This window comes from Staurois parvus, unplaced genomic scaffold, assembly GCF_062004578.1.
Source record: "Staurois parvus isolate SC_StPar_1 unplaced genomic scaffold, SC_StPar_1.0 ptg000678l, whole genome shotgun sequence".
Taxonomy (NCBI): domain Eukaryota; kingdom Metazoa; phylum Chordata; class Amphibia; order Anura; family Ranidae; genus Staurois; species Staurois parvus.
This window is the reverse complement of record NW_028318474.1, coordinates 783,501-807,690: the sequence shown is the minus strand read 5'-3', so window position 1 is coordinate 807,690 and position 24,190 is coordinate 783,501.

Below are 24,190 nucleotides of genomic sequence, written 5' to 3'. Positions count from 1 at the left end.
ATAGAGTGATCAGTCGCCTCTTCCCATCTTTTGTGCTGGGAACAGTAGCAGATATTTTTCAGCCTGCATCTGCCCTGTACTCATTTCTATGAGATTACATGAAAGCCACCATCTGCAGAAAATAACTTTACAATAAGTTAGAAAATTCTTTGAGCACTCATCATTGGTTGTTTGTGTGCCTAGAATGCTGCATTTGTCACTTTGTATTTTGAAATAATAAATCTTCTGAGACACCAGTCTAGGAATGGGAAGCTTTTTATTTTCTTCTTTTTTTCCTAGATGGATAAATAAAAAACGAATTAGGTCAACACAAAAAGTTATTATTTCAGATACTATAGCCATGTGACTCGTGTTTATTTGTTTACACACACACTGACACACACCGGATGTCAGTGTATATTATCACTATACCCTATAGATGCAATTAAAGAGACTCTGTCACCAACTTAAAAACTGCAGATAAAAACACAGAGAAATAAAGTATTTTTAATACTTTCCATAAATGATGTTTCTTATGTTTCAATGTGCCTTTGAACTTGCTATAAAATGTAAATACTTCTGGATGAGTCACTTTTCAAGCACAATTCTCTTCCCTTTTGCAGTCATAGTCCTCTACCCTTCTGTGTAATTATTGTCTATGCTGGCCCAGCTCCTCCACCCCTCCCCTTACTTCCCTACATGACCTTTTATGTAGCAGCCAGAGCTGAATACTATAGAACAGGGGTCTCCAAACTTTATAAACGAAGGGCCAGTTTACTGTCCTTCAGACTTCAGGGGGCCAGATTGTGGCCAGTGGAAGAAAATGTGCTGGCATCAGTGGGAGTAAACAATGCCTCATCATTGGTATTAATGGGAGATATAGTGCCACATCACTGGTATCAATGGGAAGAAAAGTTTCCCACTGTCGGTGTCAGCCGGAGGAATAGTGTCTCATTGTTGGCGTCAGCGGGAAGAATAGTGCCTCCTCATTGGTGTCAGTGGGAGGAATAGTGCCCCATAATTGGTGTCAGTAAGAGGAATAGTGCCCTATCATTGGTTTCAGTGTGAGGAATAATGTCCCATTATTGGTGTCAGTGGGAGGAATCGTGCCCCATCATTGGTGTCAGTAGGAGATATAGTGCCCCCTCATTGGTGTCAGTGGGAGATATAGTGCCCCATCGTTGGTGTCAGTAGGAGGAATAGTGCCCCATCATTGGTGTCAGTGGAATAGTGCCCCCTCATTGGTGTCAGTGGGAGATATAGTGTCCCATCATTGGTATCAGTGGGAGATATAGTGTCCCATCATTGGTGTCAGTGAGAGGAATAGATCCCCATCATTGGTGTCAGTAAGAGGAATAGTGCCCTATCATTGGTTTCAGTGTGAGGAATAATGTCCCATTAATGGTGTAAGTGGAGGGAATAGTGCCCCATCATTGGTGTCAGTAGGAGGAATAGTGCCCTATTATTGGTTTCAGTGGGAGGAATAATGTTCCATTATTGGTGTCAGTGGAAGGAATAGTGCCCCATCATTGGTGTCAGTGGGAGGAATAGTGTCCCATCATTGGTGTCAGTAGGAGGAATAGTGCCCCATCATTGGCGTCAGTGGGAGGAATAGTGCCCCATCATTGGTGTCAGTGGGAGGAATAGTGCCCTATCATTAGTGTCAGTAGGAGGAATAGTGCCCTATCATTGGTGTCAGTGGGAGGAATAGTGCCCTATCATTAGTGTCAGTAGGAGGAATAGTGCCCTATCATTGGTTTCAGTGGGAGATATAATGCCCCATTATTGTCAGTGGAAGGAATAGTGCCCCATTATTGGTGCCAGTGGGAGGAATAATGCCCCATTATTGGTGTTAGTGGGAGGAATAGTGCCCCATTATTGGTGCCAGTGGGAGGAATAATGCCCCATTATTGGTGTCAGTAGGAGGAATAGTGCCCCATCATTGGCGTCAGTGGGAGGAATAGTGCCCCATCATTGGTGTCAGTGGGAGGAATAGTGCCCTATCATTGGTGTCAGTGGGAGGAATAGTGCCCCATCATTGGTTTCAGTGGGAGATATAATGCCACATTATTGTCAGTGGAAGGAATAGTGCCCCATTATTGGTGCCAGTGGGAGGAATAATGCCCCATTATTGGTGTTAGTGGCGGGAACTATGCCCCAATGTTGTTGATGCTGGTTGGAATAATGCCCCAAGGGCCTGATAAAAGCAAGCAAAGGGCCGCATCCGGCCCCCGGGATGCAGTTTGGAGACCACTGCTATAGAGTATTACTTGTGTGACAGCTCCAAGTCTGCTGAGGCTGCTGACATCACAATCAAGGATGCAGTGCCCAGCAGCAGTCTCAGGGCTTTTGGATGTCTACACAAAGGAGGCTTTTACAGGTAAATAATATGCAGACAATAGGTTAAGTACACATATAATTCTGGAAACATTTTTGTTTATATTATTGGTCTGGAAACAGAATCTATTTACAGGGGTTGGACAAAATTATGGTAACACCAGGTAAAAGAATAACAAGTATAAGTCTTGGGTGATGGATAATGGAATCTGATTTCACTCTTTATGCAAAAATCATTCCAGTGCTTGCAGAGATGCCGGAGGTGGAAAACAAGCCCAAACCTTGTTCTCACAAATTGACTATAATGGCTCTATGATATTGAGGACCAGGGACTGCGGCACCCAGGTAAGGGCAAGATGTCATCTGCATGCCTATCAAACCATGATCTAACAACACCAGCTGTGTGAATCTGAGAATTATTGTCTTTGTAAATGGCGCAGTCTTTGAGAAACAATGTCTGCCCCATGGAGTGCATATGGTCAGCCAATATTTGTACATAGTCATTGGCAGTGACTCTACCTTTCAAGGTGATAATGGGGCTTGCAGAATACCAAGATATGGCTCCCAAAATCATGATTGTGCCATCACCATGCTTTACCTTTGTCCTGGTCATAAGCTTGGGATGGAGTTTGCCACACGTAAACACGTCTGGTGGTTGGGAACAGAGTGAAGCTCGATATTACAGTCTTCCATTGACTGATCGTCCATGATTTATGGATGTTGCACCATTCTCTCCTCTTCTGAGCATTAATATCGGTCATTAGTGGTTTGGCAATTGAAGCTCATCAGTTTTGCTTATGGAGCTCCCTCCACACTGTTTTTGTAAACACGGGCTTTGGAAGACTGAGATTGAGCTCTACAGTAACTTTTGCAGCAGTTGTTTTTTTTTTCCGGGTCACAATCCTGCACAATGTCCTTTTGTCTCTTTCAGTCAGTGGACCATGTCGGCCATGCTTATGCTTATCAGACGACATTTTCCCTGAAACTGCATATGCCGTCATAACCTTTCATACTGTCCCTCGCGACACGGCAAATAAATTGCCAACTTCAGTCACAGAGGCACCAGCTAAGCGGGCACCAACAATTTGCCCTCTTGAAGGCTCAGTAAGCTCTGACATGACTCCGTATTACTACCAGCGCACACATTGAATGACGAAAGTGAGGCTTCCCACCTGTTAGCTAGGTGTCTCATCACACAGCAGAAGCATTCAACTTTCAATGCAAAACATGTTGCCACTTTCATACCTGCTAATCATGTAGTGTTTCCATTTTTTTGTCGAACCCCTGTATCTGTGTCTATGCCATTGTGTTGCCTACATGCAATATTTACAGCATATATCATTGAATTTTCCTTAGGATTACATTTTGTGCTACAATTCTGAAATAATAGGTAGAGGATATTGAAAAAACTGAAAGACAGTGTGGTACAGACGTCATCCATGATCTTTCTTATCAGTGTCAGTAACTTCCTTTTGGTCATCCCTTTATTGCTGTTTCATAACATATACAATTAGGACTATGCTATATATGATAGTGGGCTGAGATAAACTCCGCAATAATGTAATGGAGGTATATGTAGGAATGACAGACGGGATGTGGACAAGGAGGGGCATTGTTTGATCAGCTTACTAGAAAGGTCAGCAAAACAATATTACAAGTTTGTTTAATGAAGGGTGAATAGCCTTTATAATTAAAAGTGAAGATGCATATTAGAACCTCAGATAATTGGAATTAGGGTTTTCTCTATACACCCCTGACACCCAGTTCAGTAATTCTGCTTATGTACAGTATGTAAACCCACTTATTTTCTGGAGGGAATGGGGGATGTGTTTTGTAGTCCTATCAAGCTCCCTGTACTAAGATGACAACACTACTCCATATATATAATACATTACATGAGCGTAGTCACTCAGAAGCACAGCGCTGCCACTGCTAGGGTCGATTGTTTGTTTTGTCTGGGGGTGAGGAGAAACACCTTTACTTACCAGATCCTCTGCTCCTGCAGCAAAAGGCACTTCCCCGTGCTCTGGTGGTGGATTGTTCCTCAGTGACAACATGTCTAATGCAGGGCTATGGAACCTGCATTGGTCTTGATGATGTTTTGAACTGTAAACTGCTGGAGCATGGGGGAAAAGCCACTGTGGAGACCATTCTAGCAGGAGGAATCTCCTACTACAGCAGAGGATCGGGTAAATCTTTTTTTATTGTTCCTCTAGGCTAGTGTTTCTTAACCTTTGTTCAGTCAAGGCACCCTTTAAAATTCAACACAATCTCGGGGCACCCCATTCTAAAATGTAAAAACATAACGAATAGTTTTACATAATACAGCAGCATCCACACACATAGGACACCCAACATTAGAGGTGATTTATTCTTCCAAAGTAAATACACACTGGTACTGACTAGTAGCCTAATGTTTCTCTTCCCCTCAGCTTCTCTCCCTTGTTCAGCTAATGTGACCCCAGTGCTGACAGAAAGGGGCAAGGAGGGATGCTGTGCAGGCACCCTACATCCTCCTTATCAACCAGCGGTGCCATTGGTTGTTAGGACGCCAGCAGCTAGAAGGTTGTAATTAGAGATGAGCGAATTATTCAAAAATTCGATTCGACTGATTCGGCGAATTCGTGAAAAAATTTCGATTCGAGTCGAATATATTCGCTGCGAATTTAACTTATAAAAGGGTGTTTCTAGGCTTCAGAGAGCCTTTATATTAGTGCAGAACACTGTACCTTTAATTTAAATGCCCTTGGAGTCTGCTGGGGAAGAGAAATAATACTGACAGTCAGTATGACATGCAGATGAGTGCCGTCGATCTTAGAATCACCGCACACTTCACTCATTTGGGCAGTCACGGGGCCAAAACCAGAGTGTGGAGCCACAGTGTGGCGGTGGAGGCAGCAGCAATGGGAGGCCATACAGCACCCTATGACAAAAATGGAAACCACCAGCAGTGTGAGGAGACCTGAAAGTGGCACATGGCAGAGTGTGGCGATGGAGACAGCAGCAATGGGAGGCCGTACAGGGACCCATGACACACTCTGGACCTGGCAGCAGCATGAGGAGGCGGTACAGGGGCCCATGACAGATTACGGGCCTGGCAGCAGCATGAGGAGTTGGTATGGGGGCCCATGGCAGATTACGGGCCTGGCAGCAGCAATGGGAGGCCGTACAGGGACCCATGACACACTCTGGACCTGGCAGCAGCATGAGGAGGCGGTACAGGGGCCCATGACAGATTACGGGCCTGGCAGCAGCATGAGGAGTCGGTACGGGGGCCCATGACACACTCTGGACCTGGCAGCAGCATGAGGAGGCGGTACAGGGGCGCATGATAGATTACGAGCCTGGCAGCAGCAACTTGGACAGGAGGACGTTCAGCTTCTGCACCGTCGGGTGCGTGCTCGCAAACTGTTGTCTCTTGGAAACGGATTCCAAGAAAGACCGCTGACGGAATCCGTGAAGAGGAGTAGCAGGAGCAGGAGCATCTGAACGAGCGGAATATGCCAACAAGCGACAACAGGGGCCCATGACAGATTACGGGCCTGGCAGCAGCATGAGGAGTCGGTACGGGGGCCCATGGCAGATTACGGGCCTGGCAGCAGCAATGGGAGGCCAGTAATCTGCCAGCACCCTATGACAAAAAATGGAACACACCAGCAGTGTGTGAGGAGACCTGAAAGTGGCACATGGCAGAGTGTGGCGATGGAGACAGCAGCAATGGGAGGCCGTACAGGGACCCATGAGAGACTCTGGACCTGGCAGCAGCATGAGGAGGCGGTACAGGGGCCCATGGCAGATTAGGGGCCTGGCAGCAGCTATGGGAGGCCCGTAATCTGCCAGCACCCTATGACAAAAAATGGAACACACCAGCAGTGTGAGGAGACCTGAAAGTGGCACATGGCAGAGTGTGGCGATGGAGACAGCAGCAATGGGAGGCCGTACAGGGACCCATGACACACTCTGGACCTGGCAGCAGCATGAGGATGCGGTACAGGGGCCCATGGCAGATTACGGGCCTGGCAGCAGCAATGGGAGGCTAGTAATCTGCCAGCACCCTATGACAAAAAATGGAACACAACAGCAGTGTGAGGAGACCTGAAAGTGGCACATGGCAGAGTGTGGCGATGGAGACAGCAGCAATGGGAGGCCGTACAGGAGGACGTTCAGCTTCTGCACCGTCGGGTGCGTGCTCGCAAACTGTTGTGGGACCCATGACACACTCTGGACCTGGCAGCAGCATGAGGAGGCGGTACAGGGGCCCATGGCAGATTACGGGCCTGGCAGCAGCAATGGGAGGCCCGTAATCTGCCAGCACCCTATGACAAAAAATGGAACACACCAGCAGTGTGAGGAGACCTGAAAGTGGCACATGTTTGGGGCATGATTCATGGCGGATTTAGTCAGTTGTGTCAGGAACTGGTGGTTTGAAATCCAGATTAATCCACGCCTGATTCATTTTCACAAACGTGAGTCTCTCCACACATTGGGTGGACAGTCGTGTCCTCCGCGGAGTTACAATACCTCCTGCCGCACTAAACACGCGCTCCGATGCCACGCTACTGGCCGGGCATGACAGCCTTTCGAGGGCAAATTCAGCTAGTTGGGGCCAAAGGTCAAGTTTCGTTGCCCAGTAGTCAAGGGGATTGTCTACCTCGGTTGGCAGGGTGCTGTCCAAGTAGGCCTAAGCCTGTTGTTTGAGGTCCTGCTCCAGGTCCACCTGATGCTGCTGCGGCTGGTTAGTAGTTTCCTCACTGTGCTGGTGAAGAAAGCTACTCATCATCGACTGCAGACTGAGGCAGCCGCTGCTGGTGGAGCTGCCACTGCTCCTACAACCCCACCCCTCCCCTGCTGCCATGGCAGTGGAACGCGAGCGCACAGGGCCCACAGTGTCTGAGGATGGACGTTGGCGCAGAAAGGCAGAGACCAGCTGACTACATAGGTGGTTTTTATAGTACATTATTTTGGCCTCCCTCTCAGCAGGTGTGAAAAAGGCCACCATTTTTGAACGGTAGCGAGGGTCCAACAAGGTGGACAGCCAAAAGTCATCCCTCTGTCTGATGGTTATTATTCGGCTGTCGCTACGCAAGCAACCGAGCATGCTATGGGCCATTTGTGCCAAGGAATGCGAGGGACTCCCTGCCTCCATCTCCACAGCATACTGCCACGGTGCGTCTGGGTCCTCTGTGTCCTCCTCCTCCTCCTCTACCAGATGCTCCTGCTCCTCCACTCCTGTCCGCTGAGTGGAAAAACCACCCATTTCACTCAATAATTCCTGAGCACCAATGTCCTCCTCTACCTCCTCCTCTTCTTCCTGTCCTGCCCCCACAGGGGTCATGTGGCGTTGAGATCTGTGCGCCACGTCTACCGCACCCTGACCAGCCATTGTTAACAGCATTTGTTCCAGGACGTGCAACAGAGGAATGACGTCGTTCATCCCATAGTCCTGCCGACTCACGAATAGCGTGGCCTCCTCAAAGGGCCTGAGCAAGCGCAGGTGTCACGCATGAGCTGCCAATGGCTGACATCTAAGTTACACAGGGAGTACCTTTATCCGCTTTTAACATCAGGAAATCTGTGATGGCCTTTCGCTGTTCGTAAAGGCGGTCTAACATATGTAGGGTTGAATTCCACCTTGTTGCAACGTCACAGCATGAGGAGTCGGTACGGGGGCCCATGGCAGATTACGGGCCTGGCAGCAGCCATGGGAGGCCCGTAATCTGCCAGCACCCTATGACAAAAAATGGAACACACCAGCAGTGTGAGGAGATCTGAAAGTGGCACATGGCAGAGTGTGGCGATGTAGACAGCAGCAATGGGGGGCCGTACAGGGACCCATGAGAGACTCTGGACTTGGCAGCAGCATGAGGAAGCGGTATAGGGGCCCATGGCAGATTAGGGGCCTGGCAGCAGCTATGGGAGGCCCGTAATCTGCCAGCACCCTATGACAAAAAATGGAACACACCAGCAGTGTGAGGAGACCTGAAAGTGGCACATGGCAGAGTGTGGCGATGGAGACAGCAGCAATGGGAGGCCGTACAGGGACCCATGAGAGACTCTGGACCTGGCAGCAGCATGAGGAGGCGGTATAGGGGCCCATGGCAGATTAGGGGCCTGGCAGCAGCTATGGGAGGCCCGTAATCTGCCAGCACCCTATGACAAAAAATGGAACACACCAGCAGTGTGAGGAGACCTGAAAGTGGCACATGGCATGAGACACTGTGGACCTGGCAGCAGCATGAGGAGGCGGTACAGTGGCCCATGGCAGATTAGGGGCCTGGCAGCAGCTATGGGAGGCCCGTAATCTGCCAGCACCCTATGACAAAAAATGGAACACACCAGCAGTGTGAGGAGACCTGAAAGTGGCACATGGCAGAGTGTGGCGATGGAGACAGCAGCAATGGGAGGCCGTACAGGGACCCATGAGAGACTCTGGACCTGGCAGCAGCATGAGGAGGCGGTATAGGGGCCCATGGCAGATTAGGGGCCTGGCAGCAGCTATGGGAGGCCCGTAATCTGCCAGCACCCTATGACAAAAAATGGAACACACCAGCAGTGTGAGGAGACCTGAAAGTGGCACATGGCATGAGACACTGTGGACCTGGCAGCAGCATGAGGAGGCGGTACAGTGGCCCATGGCAGATTAGGGGCCTGGCAGCAGCTATGGGAGGCCCGTAATCTGCCAGCACCCTATGACAAAAAATGGAACACACCAGCAGTGTGAGGAGACCTGAAAGTGGCACATGGCAGAGTGTGGCGATGGAGACAGCAGCAATGGGAGGCCGTACAGGGACCCATGAGAGACTCTGGACTTGGCAGCAGCATGAGGAGGTGGTATAGGGGCCCATGGCAGATTAGGGGCCTGGCAGCAGCTATGGGAGGCCCATAATCTGCCAGCACCCTATGACAAAAAATGGAACACACCAGCAGTGTGAGGAGACCTGAAAGTGGCACATGGCAGAGTGTGGCGATGGAGACAGCAGCAATGGGAGGCCGTACAGGGACCCATGAGAGACTCTGGACTTGGCAGCAGCATGAGGAGGCGGTATAGGGGCCCATGGCAGATTAGGGGCCTGGCAGCAGCTATGGGAGGCCCGTAATCTGCCAGCACCCTATGACAAAAAATGGAACACACCAGCAGTGTGAGGAGACCTGAAAGTGGCACATGGCAGAGTGTGGCGATGGAGACAGCAGCAATGGGAGGCTGTACAGGGACCCATGAGAGACTCTGGACTTGGCAGCAGCATGAGGAGGCGGTATAGGGGCCCATGGCAGATTAGGGGCCTGGCAGCAGCTATGGGAGGCCCGTAATCTGCCAGCACCCTATGACAAAAAATGGAACACACCAGCAGTGTGAGGAGACCTGAAAGTGGCACATGGCATGAGACACTGTGGACCTGGCAGCAGCATGAGGAGGCGGTACAGGGGCCCATGGCAGATTAGGGGCCTGGCAGCAGCTATGGGAGGCCCGTAATCTGCCAGCACCCTATGACAAAAAATGGAACACACCAGCAGTGTGAGGAGACCTGAAAGTGGCACATGTTTGGGGCATGATTCGTGGCGGATTTAGTCAGTTGTGTCAGGAACTGGTGGTTTGAAATCCAGACTAATCCACGCCTGATTCATTTTCACAAACGTGAGTCTCTCCACACTTTGGGTGGACAGTCGTGTCCTCCGCGGAGTTACAATACCTCCTGCCGCACTAAACACGCGCTCCGATGCCACGCTACTGGCCGGGCATGACAGCCTTTCAAGGGCAAATTCAGCTAGTTGGGGCCAAAGGTCAAGTTTCGTTGCCCAGTAGTCAAGGGGATTGTCTACCTCGGTTGGCAGGGTGCTGTCCAAGTAGGCCCAAGCCTGTTGTTTGAGGTCTTGCTCCAGGTCCACCTGATGCTGCTGCTGCTGCTGCGGCTGGTTAGTAGTTTCCTCACTGCGCTGGTGAAGAAAGCTACTCATCATCGACTGCAGACTGAGGCAGCCGCTGCTGGTGGAGCTGCCACTGCTCCTACCACCCCACCCCTCCCCTGCTGCCATGGCAGCGGAACGCGAGCACACAGGGCCCACAGTGTCTGAGGATGGACGTTGGCGCAGAAAGGCAGAGACCAACTGACTACATAGGTGGTTTTTATAGTACGTTATTTTGGCCTCCCTCTCAGCAGGTGTGAAAAAGGCCACCATTTTTGAACGGTAGCGAGGGTCCAACAAGGTGGACAGCCAAAAGTCATCCCTCTGTCTGATGGTTATTATTCGGCTGTCGCTACGCAAGCAACCGAGCATGCTATGGGCCATTTGTGCCAAGGAATGCGAGGGACTCCCTGCCTCCATCTCCACAGCATACTGCCACGGTGCGTCTGGGTCCTCTGTCTCCTCCTCCTCCTCCTCTACCAGATGCTCCTGCTCCTCCACTCCTGTCCGCTGAGTGGAAAAACCACCCATTTCACTCAATAATTCCTGAGCACAAATGTCCTCCTCTACCTCCTCCTCTTCTTCCTGTCCTGCCCCCACAGGGGTCATGTGGCGTTGAGATCTGTGCGCCACGTCTACCGCACCCTGACCAGCCATTGTTAACAGCATTTGTTCCAGGACGTGCAACAGAGGAATGACGTCGTTCATCCCATAGTCCTGCCGACTCACGAATAGCGTGACCTCCTCAAAGGGCCTGAGCAAGCGGCAGGTGTCACGCATGAGCTGCCAATGGCTGACATCGAAGTCACACAGGGGAGTACCTTTATCCGCTTGTAACATCAGGAAATCGGTGATGGCCTTTCGCTGTTCGTAAAGGCGGTCTAACATGTGTAGGGTTGAATTCCACCTTGTTGCAACGTCGCAGATCAGGCGATGCTGTGGAATTCCGTTCTGCCGCTGCAGCTCAAGGAGGGTGTGCTTTGCGGTGTAGGAATGGCTGAAATGCATGCAAAGTTTACGTGACATTTTAAGGATGTCTTGCAGTGGGATGGTGGATTTTAGGAACCGCTTGACAACCAGATTGAACACGTGAGCCATGCATGGCGCATGGCACAACCTTCCTTGACGCAGAGCAGACACCATGTTCTTTCCGTTGTCGGTCAACATGGTTCCGATTTTCAGTTTGCGCGGAGACAGCCATCTGTCGATTTCTCTCTTCATTACACTGAGAAGTTCCTCCCCTGTGTGACTACGTTCGCCAAGGCATACCAGGTGCAGCACAGCGTGACACTGTTGCGCCCTGCACATGTGATATGCCGGTCGGGTAATGGGACTTGGCACGGGGGTGGCGGCTGAGGACACGGCGGAAGAAGAGGTGGTAGAGGCGGACATCTTTGCCGGACCAAGGACGTGCAAACGTGGAGGCAAAAGCGGCGTGACCTGTCCAAGTTGCTGGTGCGGCTGTGACGGCACCACGTTCACCCAGTGGGCCGTAAATGACATATACTGTCCCTGACCGTAGTTACAGCTCCATACGTCGGCGCTGCCGTGCACTTTGGCAGAGACCGACATGCTCAAAGACTGGCCCACCATCTCTTCTACATGTGAATGCAGGGCTGGCACTGCCTTTTTGGCGAAGAAATGATGGCTTGGCACTCTCCACCGCGGCGCGGCACAAGCCATCATTTCTCGGAAAGGTGCTGAGTCCACCACTTGGAAAGGGAGGGACTGCAGCACCAGCAACTTGGACAGGAGGACGTTCAGCTTTTGCACCGTCGGGTGCGTGCTCGCAAACTGTTGTCTCTTGGAAACGGATTCCAAGAAAGACTGTTGACGGAATCCGTGAAGAGGAGTAGCAGGAGAAGGAGCATCAGAACGAGCGGAAGATGCCAACGAGCGACAACTCCCCTCAGCAGAGGTGTTGGAGCCTTGACTGGCTGATAGAGGGCGATTGACGTCGGGTGACGGAGCAAGTAACGGAGCGGGTGATGGAGCGGGGGCTGGGGCGGGCAGAACCGCCGTATCTTTATCACGGTTTTCCCAGGCCACCAAATGGCGACGCTGCATATGCTGCCGCAACGCTGTAGTCCCAACATGGGCCCCCTGGCCACGCTTGACTTTCTGGCCACATAGTCGACATACGGCTACGTTTACTTCCTCGGGCTGCTTGACAAAAAATTGCCACACCGCCGAGTAGGAAACTTTGCCCCCGATACTCCTCACTGGCTGACTGCTGCTTCCTCCGTGCACACCGGCACCACTACTGGCCGTGGTGGTAGGCTGCAGTGGAGCTGGTGCTCTACTCCGTGGCCGTTTGCCTCCACTGACACTGCTGCGACCCTGCTGCCTCCTGGGCAACCCACCGACTGTTTTGCTCGCTGCCAAGCTGCCACCCTCTTCTCCTGATGATGCGGAAGCAATAGCCTGATGACGACGAGGCTGCCAAGTGCGATCAGCCTCATCATCATCAATTAGGGTCTCCGCCTCACTACTAGCCCCCTCGGCTGCGTCTGGGTCAGGAGACAGACCTGTCTCTAGACCGGCTACCGAGCCACTCTCCTCGCCACTACTTCTTCGCCTGGCTGCTGAGGAGGCGGATGTCTCCCCCCGTTCCTGACCGCCCTCTGTTAGCTCTTCCTCACTGTACAGTGGGGCTGAGCCCACAGCATACGATACTTCGCTTGGTGAGGGAACACCAAAGGACAGGGGCAGGTCGAGGACACGTGATTTCAGTGGGCTTGCTCCCGGGCCATGCCAACTAACGGTTGTGTCTGACGTACCCACCGACCATTGGCTGTAGGTGTCAGAGGTGACCTGGGAAGAGGAAGACGACCAAGCCAACCAATCGATGACGGCAGGGTTGTCGGTGGAGACACGACCGCTGGATGACACCGGGAGCACTGGCCTCTGGCTGCGACTAGTGCTGCCTCGACCCCTTCCTCTGCTGCCACGTCTGCTCGCTCCTAAAACATTGCCTCCTCTGCCACTCCTATGCATGTTGTCTGACATACTCTTTAATTAAACGATTCTGTGTCCCTGAGTAACAATTCTGTGTCTGTCCCTGAGTAACAATTCTGTGTCCTTGAGTAACAATTCTGTGTCCCTCAGTAACAATTCTGTGTCCCTCAGTAACAATTCTGTGTCCCTCAGTAACAATTCTGTGTCTGTCCCTGAGTAACAATTCTGTGTCTGTCGCTGAGTAACAATTTTGTGTCCCTCAGTAACAATTCTGTGTCCCTCAGTAACAATTCTGTGTCTGTCCCTGAGTAACAATTCTGTGTCTGTCCCTGAGTAACAATTCTGTGTCCCTGAGTAACAATTCTGTGTCCCTCAGTAACAATTCTGTGTCCCTCAGTAACAATTCTGTGTCCCTCAGTAAAAATTATGTGTCCCTCAGTAACAATTCTGTGTCCCTCAGTATCAATTCTGTGTCCCTGAGTAACAATTCTGTGTCCCTCAGTAACAATTCTGTGTCCCTCAGTAACAATTCTGTGTCTGTCCCTGAGTAACAATTCTGTGTCTGTCGCTGAGTAACAATTCTGTGTCCCTCAGTAACAATTCTGTGTCCCTCAGTAACAATTCTGTGTCTGTCCCTGAGTAACAATTCTGTGTCTGTCGCTGAGTAACAATTCTGTGTCCCTCAGTAACAATTCTGTGTCCCTCAGTAACAATTCTGTGTCTGTCCCTGAGTAACAATTCTGTGTCTGTCCCTGAGTAACAATTCTGTGTCCCTCAGTAACAATTCTGTGTCCCTGAGTAACGGTTCTGTGTCCCTCAGTAACAATTCTGTGTCCCTTAGTAACAATTCTGTGTCCCTCAGTAACAATTCTGTGTCTGTCCCTGAGTAACAATTCTGTGTCCCTAAGTAACGTTTCTGTGGCCCTAAGTAACGGTTCTGTGGCCCTCAGTAACAAATCTGTGTCCCTCAGTAACAATTCTGTGTCTGTCCCTGAGTAACAATTCTGTGTCCCTCAGTAACAATTCTGTGGCCCTCAGTAACAATTCTGTGTCCCTCAGTAACAATTCTGTGTCCCTCAGTAACAATTCTGTGTCTGTCCCTCAGTAACAATTCTGTGTCTGTCCCTAAGTAACAATTCTGTGGCACTAAGTAACGTTTCTGTGGCCCTAAGTAAAGTTTCTGTGGCCCTAAGTAACGATTCTGTGGCCCTAAGTAACGTTTCTGTAGCCCTAAGTAATGTTTCTGTGGCCCTAAGTAACGTTTCTGTGGCCCTAAGTAACATTTCTGTGGCCCTCAGTAACAATTCTGTGTCCCTCAGTAACAATTCTGTGTCTGTCCCTGAGTAACAATTCTGTGTCCCTAAGTAACGTTTCTGTGGCCCTAAGTAACGGTTCTGTGGCCCTCAGTAACAAATCTGTGTCCCTCAGTAACAATTCTGTGTCTGTCCCTAAGTAACAATTCTGTGGCCCTAAGTAACGTTTCTGTGGCCCTAAGTAACGTTTCTGTGGCCCTAAGTAACGATTCTGTGTCCCTCAGTAACAATTCTGTGTCTGTCCCTAAGTAACAATTCTGTGTCTGTCCCTGAGTAACAATTCTGTGTCCCTAAGTAACGTTTCTGTGGCCCTAAGTAACAGTTCTGTGGCCCTCAGTAACAATTCTGTGTCCCTCAGTAACAATTCTGTGTCTGTCCCTAAGTAACAATTCTGTGGCCCTAAGTAACGTTTCTGTGGCCCTAAGTAACAGTTCTGTGGCCCTCAGTAACAATTCTGTGTCTGTCCCTGAGTAACAATTCTGTGTCTGTCGCTGAGTAACAATTCTGTGTCCCTCAGTAACAATTCTGTGTCCCTCAGTAACAATTCTGTGTCTGTCCCTGAGTAACAATTCTGTGTCTGTCCCTGAGTAACAATTCTGTGTCCCTCAGTAACAATTCTGTGTCCCTGAGTAACGGTTCTGTGTCCCTCAGTAACAATTCTGTGTCCCTTAGTAACAATTCTGTGTCCCTCAGTAACAATTCTGTGTCTGTCCCTGAGTAACAATTCTGTGTCCCTAAGTAACGTTTCTGTGGCCCTAAGTAACGGTTCTGTGGCCCTCAGTAACAAATCTGTGTCCCTCAGTAACAATTCTGTGTCTGTCCCTGAGTAACAATTCTGTGTCCCTCAGTAACAATTCTGTGGCCCTCAGTAACAATTCTGTGTCCCTCAGTAACAATTCTGTGTCCCTCAGTAACAATTCTGTGTCTGTCCCTCAGTAACAATTCTGTGTCTGTCCCTAAGTAACAATTCTGTGGCACTAAGTAACGTTTCTGTGGCCCTAAGTAAAGTTTCTGTGGCCCTAAGTAACGATTCTGTGGCCCTAAGTAACGTTTCTGTAGCCCTAAGTAATGTTTCTGTGGCCCTAAGTAACGTTTCTGTGGCCCTAAGTAACATTTCTGTGGCCCTCAGTAACAATTCTGTGTCCCTCAGTAACAATTCTGTGTCTGTCCCTGAGTAACAATTCTGTGTCCCTAAGTAACGTTTCTGTGGCCCTAAGTAACGGTTCTGTGGCCCTCAGTAACAAATCTGTGTCCCTCAGTAACAATTCTGTGTCTGTCCCTAAGTAACAATTCTGTGTCTGTCCCTGAGTAACAATTCTGTGTCCCTAAGTAACGTTTCTGTGGCCCTAAGTAACAGTTCTGTGGCCCTCAGTAACAATTCTGTGTCCCTCAGTAACAATTCTGTGTCTGTCCCTAAGTAACAATTCTGTGGCCCTAAGTAACGTTTCTGTGGCCCTAAGTAACAGTTCTGTGGCCCTCAGTAACAATTCTGTGTCCCTCAGTAACAATTCTGTGTCTGTCCCTAAGTAACAATTCTGTGGCCCTAAGTAACGTTTCTGTGGCCCTAAGTAACGTTTCTGTGGCCCTAAGTAACGATTCTGTGTCCCTCAGTAACAATTCTGTGTCTTTCCCTAAGTAACAATTCTGTGTCTGTCCCTGAGTAACAATTCTGTGTCCCTAAGTAACGTTTCTGTGGCCCTAAGTAACAGTTCTGTGGCCCTCAGTAACAATTCTGTGTCCCTCAGTAACAATTCTGTGTCTGTCCCTAAGTAACAATTCTGTGGCCCTAAGTAACGTTTCTGTGGCCCTAAGTAACAGTTCTGTGGCCCTCAGTAACAATTCTGTGTCCCTCAGTAACAATTCTGTGTCTGTCCCTAAGTAAGAATTCTGTGGCCCTAAGTAACGTTTCTGTGGCCCTAAGTAACAGTTCTGTGGCCCTCAGTAACAATTCTGTGTCCCTCAGTAACAATTCTGTGTCTGTCCCTAAGTAACAATTCTGTGGCCCTAAGTAACGTTTCTGTGGCCCTAAGTAACAGTTCTGTGGCCCTCAGTAACAATTCTGTGTCCCTCAGTAACAATTCTGTGTCTGTCCCTAAGTAACAATTCTGTGGCCCTAAGTAACGTTTCTGTGGCCCTAAGTAACATTTCTGTGGCCCTAAGTAACGATTCTGTGGCCCTAAGTAACGTTTCTGTGGCCCTAAGTAACGATTCTGTGGCCCTAAGTAACGTTTCTGTGTCCCTAAGTAACGTTTCTGTGTCCCTAAGTAAAGTTTCTGTGGCCCTAAGTAACGTTTCTGTGTCCCTAAGTAACGTTTCTGTGGCCCTAAGTATCGTTTCTGTGTCCCTAACTAACGTTTCTATGTCCCTAAGTAACGTTTCTGTGGCCCTAAGTAACGTTTCTGTGGCCCTAAGTAACGTTTCTCTGGCCCTAAGTAACGTTTCTGTGGCCCTAAGTAACGTTTCTGTGTCCCTAACTCTCTCCCTGAATACAGCCAGGTCTGCCTCTGTTGAATGACTGGAGGCAAATGGAGAATTCTAAAATGGCCGCCATTTATAGCTTGACCATTACACAGTGCTGGCTGGCTGGCTGCTGATTGGCTAATGCGATCACATGTCATGAATGAATGCATTATGGGTCAGCGCGCCTTGTCTGCGCGCCTTCCCAGACATCCCCGCTCCGTCGCCGCACATGTCGCCGCCATTTTAGGAAAAATTTTTCTAATATTCGAAGCGAATTCCACTTCGCCTACTTCGATTCGCTCATCTCTAGTTGTAATGGTGCACAATGAAAACCTGTGGCTCTGAGTAACTAAAAGACAGGAATGATTCACTCTCTAACTTGTTTACAGTTTTTGGGTAATTTTTAGGCAGGTTGCTAAGGCACCCCTGAAGAATCTTGAAGGCACCCCAGGGTGCCTGAGCACCTTGGTTGAAAAAGGCTGCTCTAGATCTAAACAAGCAATTAACCTTTGCAGTGCGGGTGCAGACCCGCTGTAAGGAATAATATTTTAGTTGCCTGGAGTTGGGCTATCGGAATAAGGGAAGAATATATCTCCACAACTGCCCACATTGTCACATTTGTTGGAAATGTGTAATCAAATTGCCATTTTATTGCCTGCATGTTGTTACAACTTGCCCACATTTTATCACAATTGCCATTTGTTGCCTGCATGTTGTCACAACTCCCCACTTTGTTGCTCACATTTTATCACAATTTCCTATTTGTTTCCTGTGCATAGTGTATTACTCTTCTGGGGCCCATGTATTATCAGGATAGCCATTTTTGTTTGAGTCGCAGCTGTTTAGAGCAGGTGTCTCCAAACTTTTAAAACAAAGGGACAATTTACATAATTAATGCCGGTTTGAGAATTAGTTCCCCATCTTTGGTGTCAGTGGAAGGAATAGTGTCCCATCATAGGTGTCAGTGGAAGGAACAGTGTCTCATAATAGGTGTCAGTGGAAGGAATAGTGCCTCACATCAGTGGAAGGAACAGTGTCCCATAATAGGTGTCAGTGGAAGGAATAGTGCCTCACATCAGTGGAAGGAATAGTGTCCCATAATAGGTGTCAGTGGAAGGAATAGTGCCTCACATCAGTGAAAGGAACAGTGCCCCATAATTAATGCCGGTGTGAGAATTAGTTCCCCATCTTTGGTGTCAGTGGAAGGAATAGTGTCCCATCATAGGTGTCAGTGGAAGGAATAGTGCCTCCAGGGCTGGATAAAAGAAAGCAAAGGGCCACATCCAGCCCGCGGGCCACACTTTGCAGGCCTCTGCTTTAGAGGATCATATAACATAAGTTAGTTTCCTGAGGGCCTCTCACTATGAAAGCACAACACTTGTTTCTCTATAGTACACTACATGGACCTTCAATTATTTTTTATGCAGTATGTTGTTATACTCCTCATGTTTTGCCATGGAGCACTATGCACCGCACTATTAAAACCTTGGGTTTTATTATTTTTAATTTTTTTACCAACCGAATAATATATAAAACTTTCAGATAACAAAGTCTTCACTGTCTCCAGTTTTGTTTTGTCCATTATTAGTATTAATCTAATTTCATGACTACCATTGAAAATAATTATGACATATATAGACGTTGGGGGGGATTCACACAGGGTGTTCACAATGCTAGGTATGCAAGGGATGTGTTGACTTTCCCATTGAAGTCAATATTTTGCATAAGAGAGCGCTCCAGGTTTTGAGGTTCCTAGAGTGCTCTGGAAGAGATATGAAACTGTATCAGGTACCCCTGGGTCTGAAGACTGTGCTGACTTTGGGGACCCCCCCTTGAACCTACCTGAGAGTGATTGGGCTGGAGATGATCGAAGTGACCGACTAGATGGATTCAGGACCAGTCAAAGAAATACTATCTGCTGTATATGAAACTGTGAAGCCCGTCCTTTTCAAGCTTTGGTTCCACTCTGCAGCTTTGAAAAATAGCCCACGCATCAGGAGTCTGTGACACATGATACCACCCCAAGGATGACGCACGCCCTAATGTAGACTGCTCAGTACCCAATCCATTTCCTAGAGGGAGACAACGGTTTGGCTGTTCTATACCCAGAGGAAGGAGAGTCCGCTAAAACAGCCCTGCTCGTCCATCCCATCCCATGAGGGGGACCTCTGGTTTATGTATCACATGCGTATTGAAAATACGCATCTAGTGAGTGCGCATTTTCACTAATTATCACCAGACCACTGAATCAGGAAGTCACCAGCAACTCCTGTATAGATCACACATCACGAACTGTCACTAAGTTATTTATTAATTAATTTAATTTATTTATTTACTCATTTTCAGTATTTTCTTATCGTGTCATTTTATTATTCATCTGACTTGGAGAACATACTAAGTATTACATATTTTAATGGAGTATATAATTTACTTTTAGCGTTGCACTTTTTATACTTATATCCCTGGGTCTGCTGCTTGGTCACATCATAGGTAAGTGCAGATGGGCTTCAATGTGCCATTATTATGCCTTCTCTCTGTGCATTACACGTAGAGATGAATGGGCAGAGGCTTGGGTGTGACAACCAGCACAGTCACCCAAACAGCTTCTCTAAGGGCTAATAATACACTTAATCAGGAAATATCCACATGCTGCACATAACAAGCAAACAGAGACAAAATCACCAAACATGATTGAAGAACTCTTATTAATAATTTCCTCCGGAGAGGCAAGGAAGACAATCAGCCACCAGCGGATGGAGCTCCAGAATGTGCTATTTTAGCCTCCTGTAGGAAGAGGAAATCAATGAATTGGCATCAATGAGTAGTGCATGGCGAAGGAGCATCCTCTGCTGGTCATGCAAACGTCTCGGTCTATAGCTACATTATATAACTGGCCACAGACAGCATGCTTGGATAACACGTTTGGAGGGAAACTATAGTGTTGTTTTTTTGTCTGTACAGATTTTGGGTTATGATTGTAAGGACTAAACGAAACTACATAAGCAATGTGGGATGGAGGCATTCATACAATGAGTATATTCATATACTGAGTGTACTGGGAACCATTACTTACACAGTTACATAGTTTCTGAGATTGAAAAGACAGGTCCATTCAGTTCAACCTATATATGTTTAAGTTTGTGTATGATTTTTATTCTCTAATAATTCCCATAGTCCTGAATATTTTGCTTCTTGAAGAACACATCTAAAAGTTTTTTAAGTTGTCAATGCTTTCACCTAGTACCACTTCCTGGGAGGAGTTTACTGCTCTTACAGTAAAGAACTCTTTTCTCAATCTAAGGTTAAACCTCCTTTTTTCTGATCTCAAATCATTACTGTGTGTCCTCTTCAAGGACTTTAGAGTAAACAGTTCATCACAGGTACTGAAGTCACCTTTGATAAACTGTATTTGTACATTGTAACCATATTCCCTCTTAACCAGTTTTTGTTGTTCCGGGTGGACGTCATATGATGTCCTCCCAGAACATGCCTTGCACTTGGCCCTGGGGCTGTGCTGAGGTGCGATCTGTCACAGCCCAGGCGCGATCTGGACACAGCCAATAACTGATCACTGTACTGGTCTGCTGCCGGTACAATGGGTTCGCTGTGACCAATCACAGCAGATCACATGACAACTGTAAACAATGAATGGCTTCCTTGCATGCCATTCATTGCTTACCATTGTGTTGCTAGCTGTGATTGGTCACAGTGATTACATGGAACAGAGAGGGCAAATTACAGTCTATCTGTACCATGTAATTAGCTGTGGCCAATCACAGTTTCAATCAGTTTCATTCAGTAATAATAGTTGTTTATACCAGGGAAATTCAGTGCCATAAGCAATCATAATGTGTAAAAATAATCCTGATCACTTGCCCAAAGTCCAGAGTAGTACAGTATCAACTGTAGTAACACTGTATTGCTCTGGTGATAGGCCTGAAAAAAATCAGATTTTTTTTAATGTAATAAAAAAAGTTTAAAAAAACAGTGTACAAAAAAAAAATATATATATATTTTTATTTTTTTTTTTGTACTGGGTTGGTGACAGTATAGGAGACAAAAGATTGTGAAAAAATTATGCATTTTTCCATTTTCCCAAAAATTATGACAATAATTACAACCTCAAAAAACTCGCCATGCATATATATGCGATAGACACATTACATGCAAAACAAGATAGTTCAAGCCGTGATTTGTTATAATTGTGATGATTATGGCTTACAGCTCATGAAAACCCCAAATCCACAATCTCAGAAAATTAGAATATTGTGAAAAGTTGCAATATTCTAGGCCCAAAGTGTCCCACTCTAATCAGCTAATTAAGCCATTTTTCCTGCAAAGGGTTCCAGAGCCTTTAAATGGTCTCTCAGTCTGGTTCAGTAGGAATCACAATCATGGGAAAGACTGCTGACCTGACAGTTGTGCAGAAAACCATCATTGACACCCTCCATAAGGAGGGAAAGCCTCAAAAGGTAATTGCAAAAGAAGTTGGATGTTCCCAAAGTGCTGTATCAAAGCACATTAATAGAAAGTTATGTGGAAGGGAAAAGTGTGGAAGAAAAAGGTGCACAAGCAGCAGGGATGACCACAGCCTGGAGAGGATTGTTAGGAAAAGGCCATTCAAAAGTGTTGGGGACTTTCACAAGGAGTGGACTGAGGCTGGGGTCAGTGCATCAAGAGCCACCACACACAGACGGATCCTGGACAACAAACAACGTCAGAAGTGTCTTACCTGGGCTAAAGAAAAACAGACCTGGTCTGTTGCTCAGTGGTCCAAAGTCCTCTTTTCTGATGAGAGCAACGTTTGCATCTCATTTGGAAACCAAGGACCCATAGTATGGAGGAAGAATGGAGAGGCACACACTGCAAGATGCTTGAAGTCCAGTGTGAAGTTTCCACATTCTGTGTTGATTTGGGGAGCCATGTAATCTGCTGGTGTTGGTCCACTGTGCTTCATTAAGTCCAGGGTCAACGCAGCCATCTACCAGGAGATTTTGGAGCACTTCATGCTTCCTTCCGCAGACAAGCTTTATGGGGATGCTGACTTCATTTTCCAGCAGGACTTGGCACCTGCCCACACTGCCAAAAGCACCAAAACCTGGTTCAATGACCATGGGATTACTGTGCTTCATTGGCCAGCAAACTTGCCTGACCTGAACCCCATAGAGAATCTATGGGGCATTGTCAAGAGAAAGATGAGAGACATGAGACCGAACAATGTAGAAGAGCTGAAGGCCGCTATTGAAGCATCCTGGTCTTCCATAACATCTCAGCAGTGCCACAGGCTGATAGCTTCCATGCCACGCCGCATTGAGGCAGTAATTGCTGCAAAAGGGGCCCAAACCAAGTATTGAGTACATATACATGTTTATACTTTTTAGAGGTCCGATATTGTTCTATGTACAATCCTTGTTTTATTGATTGCATGTAATATTCTAATTTTCTGAGATTGTGGATTTGGGGTTTTCATGAGCTGTAAGCCATAATCATCACAATTATGACAAATCACAGCTTGAACTATCTTGCTTTGCATGTAATGAGTCTATCTCATATATTAGTTTCACCTTTTAAGTTGCATTACTGAAATAAATGAACTTTTGCACGATATTCTAATTTTTCGAGTTTCACCTGTACCTTGGAATGTCTGCTTTCCAAAATGGGGTCATTTGGGGGATATTTGCACTGTCCTGATATTTTTGGACCTCAAGAAATTAGATAGGTATCACTACATCAGTTTTCAGATATATCCCATAGTTTGAGGACTCTATAAATTTCCTACGGACTAAATAATAGACACTGATCTGGGTTATTTTCACCAAAGAAATGTAGCAGGTTACATTTTGGCCTACATTTTTGAAGAAAGATGATTTATCTGCTAAATTTTATAACGTGAGAAAAAAAATTTGTTTTTCAAAAAATTCTGATTTTTCATTTATTTAGCAAAAAATCCCCACCCAGTGGTGATTAAATACCACCAAAAATAGCTCTATTTGTTTGAAATAAATGATACAAATTTAATTTGGGTAGTGTTGCAGGACCACACAATTGTCATTCACAGTGCAAGAGCGCTCAAAGCTGAAATTTGGCCTGGGCAGAAACAGGGTAAAAGTACCCAGCATTGAAGTGGTTAAGCACCTCTTCTCCAGAGTGTTCTGTACTCTGTGTAATTGATTCTCTGAACTGAGGTCCTCCATCCTCATTCATTTTGATGCTGTTCGCTGAATTTTTTCTAATGTCACTTCCTGACATCATTGCTTACTACTTATGAAATCTGTGAATGATCACAGAGATCACATCGTACAAGGCTATTCACAACAGCCTTGTACCATGTGACAAGCTGTGACCAATCACAGCTCTCACAGTATTTCTCAATGGCTGCAAGAATGCAGCCAGAGAGAAAGAGAAATGATTGCTTTTACAGCCTTTATGGGTGTAAAAGCAATCAGTGTAAAAAAAAAAAAAAATAAATCTTCATCACCCGCCACAACTATGGTGACACTGTACTGCAAGGGTGACAGTATGTTAAAAAAAATACATTAATAATATAAACAAAAATAAAATAAAAATGTATAAAAAAATGTGAAAACATTTTTTGGTTATAAACCAGTTTGGGTTATTTTTTTTTTCTTACTAAAAGGTAGATGAATACATTTTGGCCAATATTTATGAAGAAATATTATTTATTTGCAAAATTTTATAAGAAAACACGTTTTATTTCAAAATGTTTGGATTTTTTCATTTATATAGCAAAAAAATTAAAATCACAGTGGTGAATAAATACCACCAAAATAAAGTTTTATCTGTCTCAAAAAAATGCTAAAACATTAATATGGGCACAGTGTTGCATGACCACGTAATTGCCATTCAAAGTGTGATAGCACTGAAACCTGAAAATTGACCTGGACAAGAAGGGGGTAAATGTGTCCGGACTTAAAGTGGTTAAAGTGAGCAACACATAATAAAACTATGTTACAGGGAAGACTTAAAAAACAAACGCTGCTGTGCTAATGCTGAAGACTGACTGTGTCTTATAGTGTATGTCTACTTTAATTTAGCCCATTGTTACGACCATTAACCATATAGTGGACCAGGTATGTTTTAAGAAACAGCAAATGTCAAGAACAAAGGATGATTATGCTAATGTGGTTTTTCTACCAGCACCATGTCACTTGTTATGTACAAGTGTTAATGGCGGATACCTCCCAACTGATCATGTCAAATATTCAGAGGAGCAAACGGAT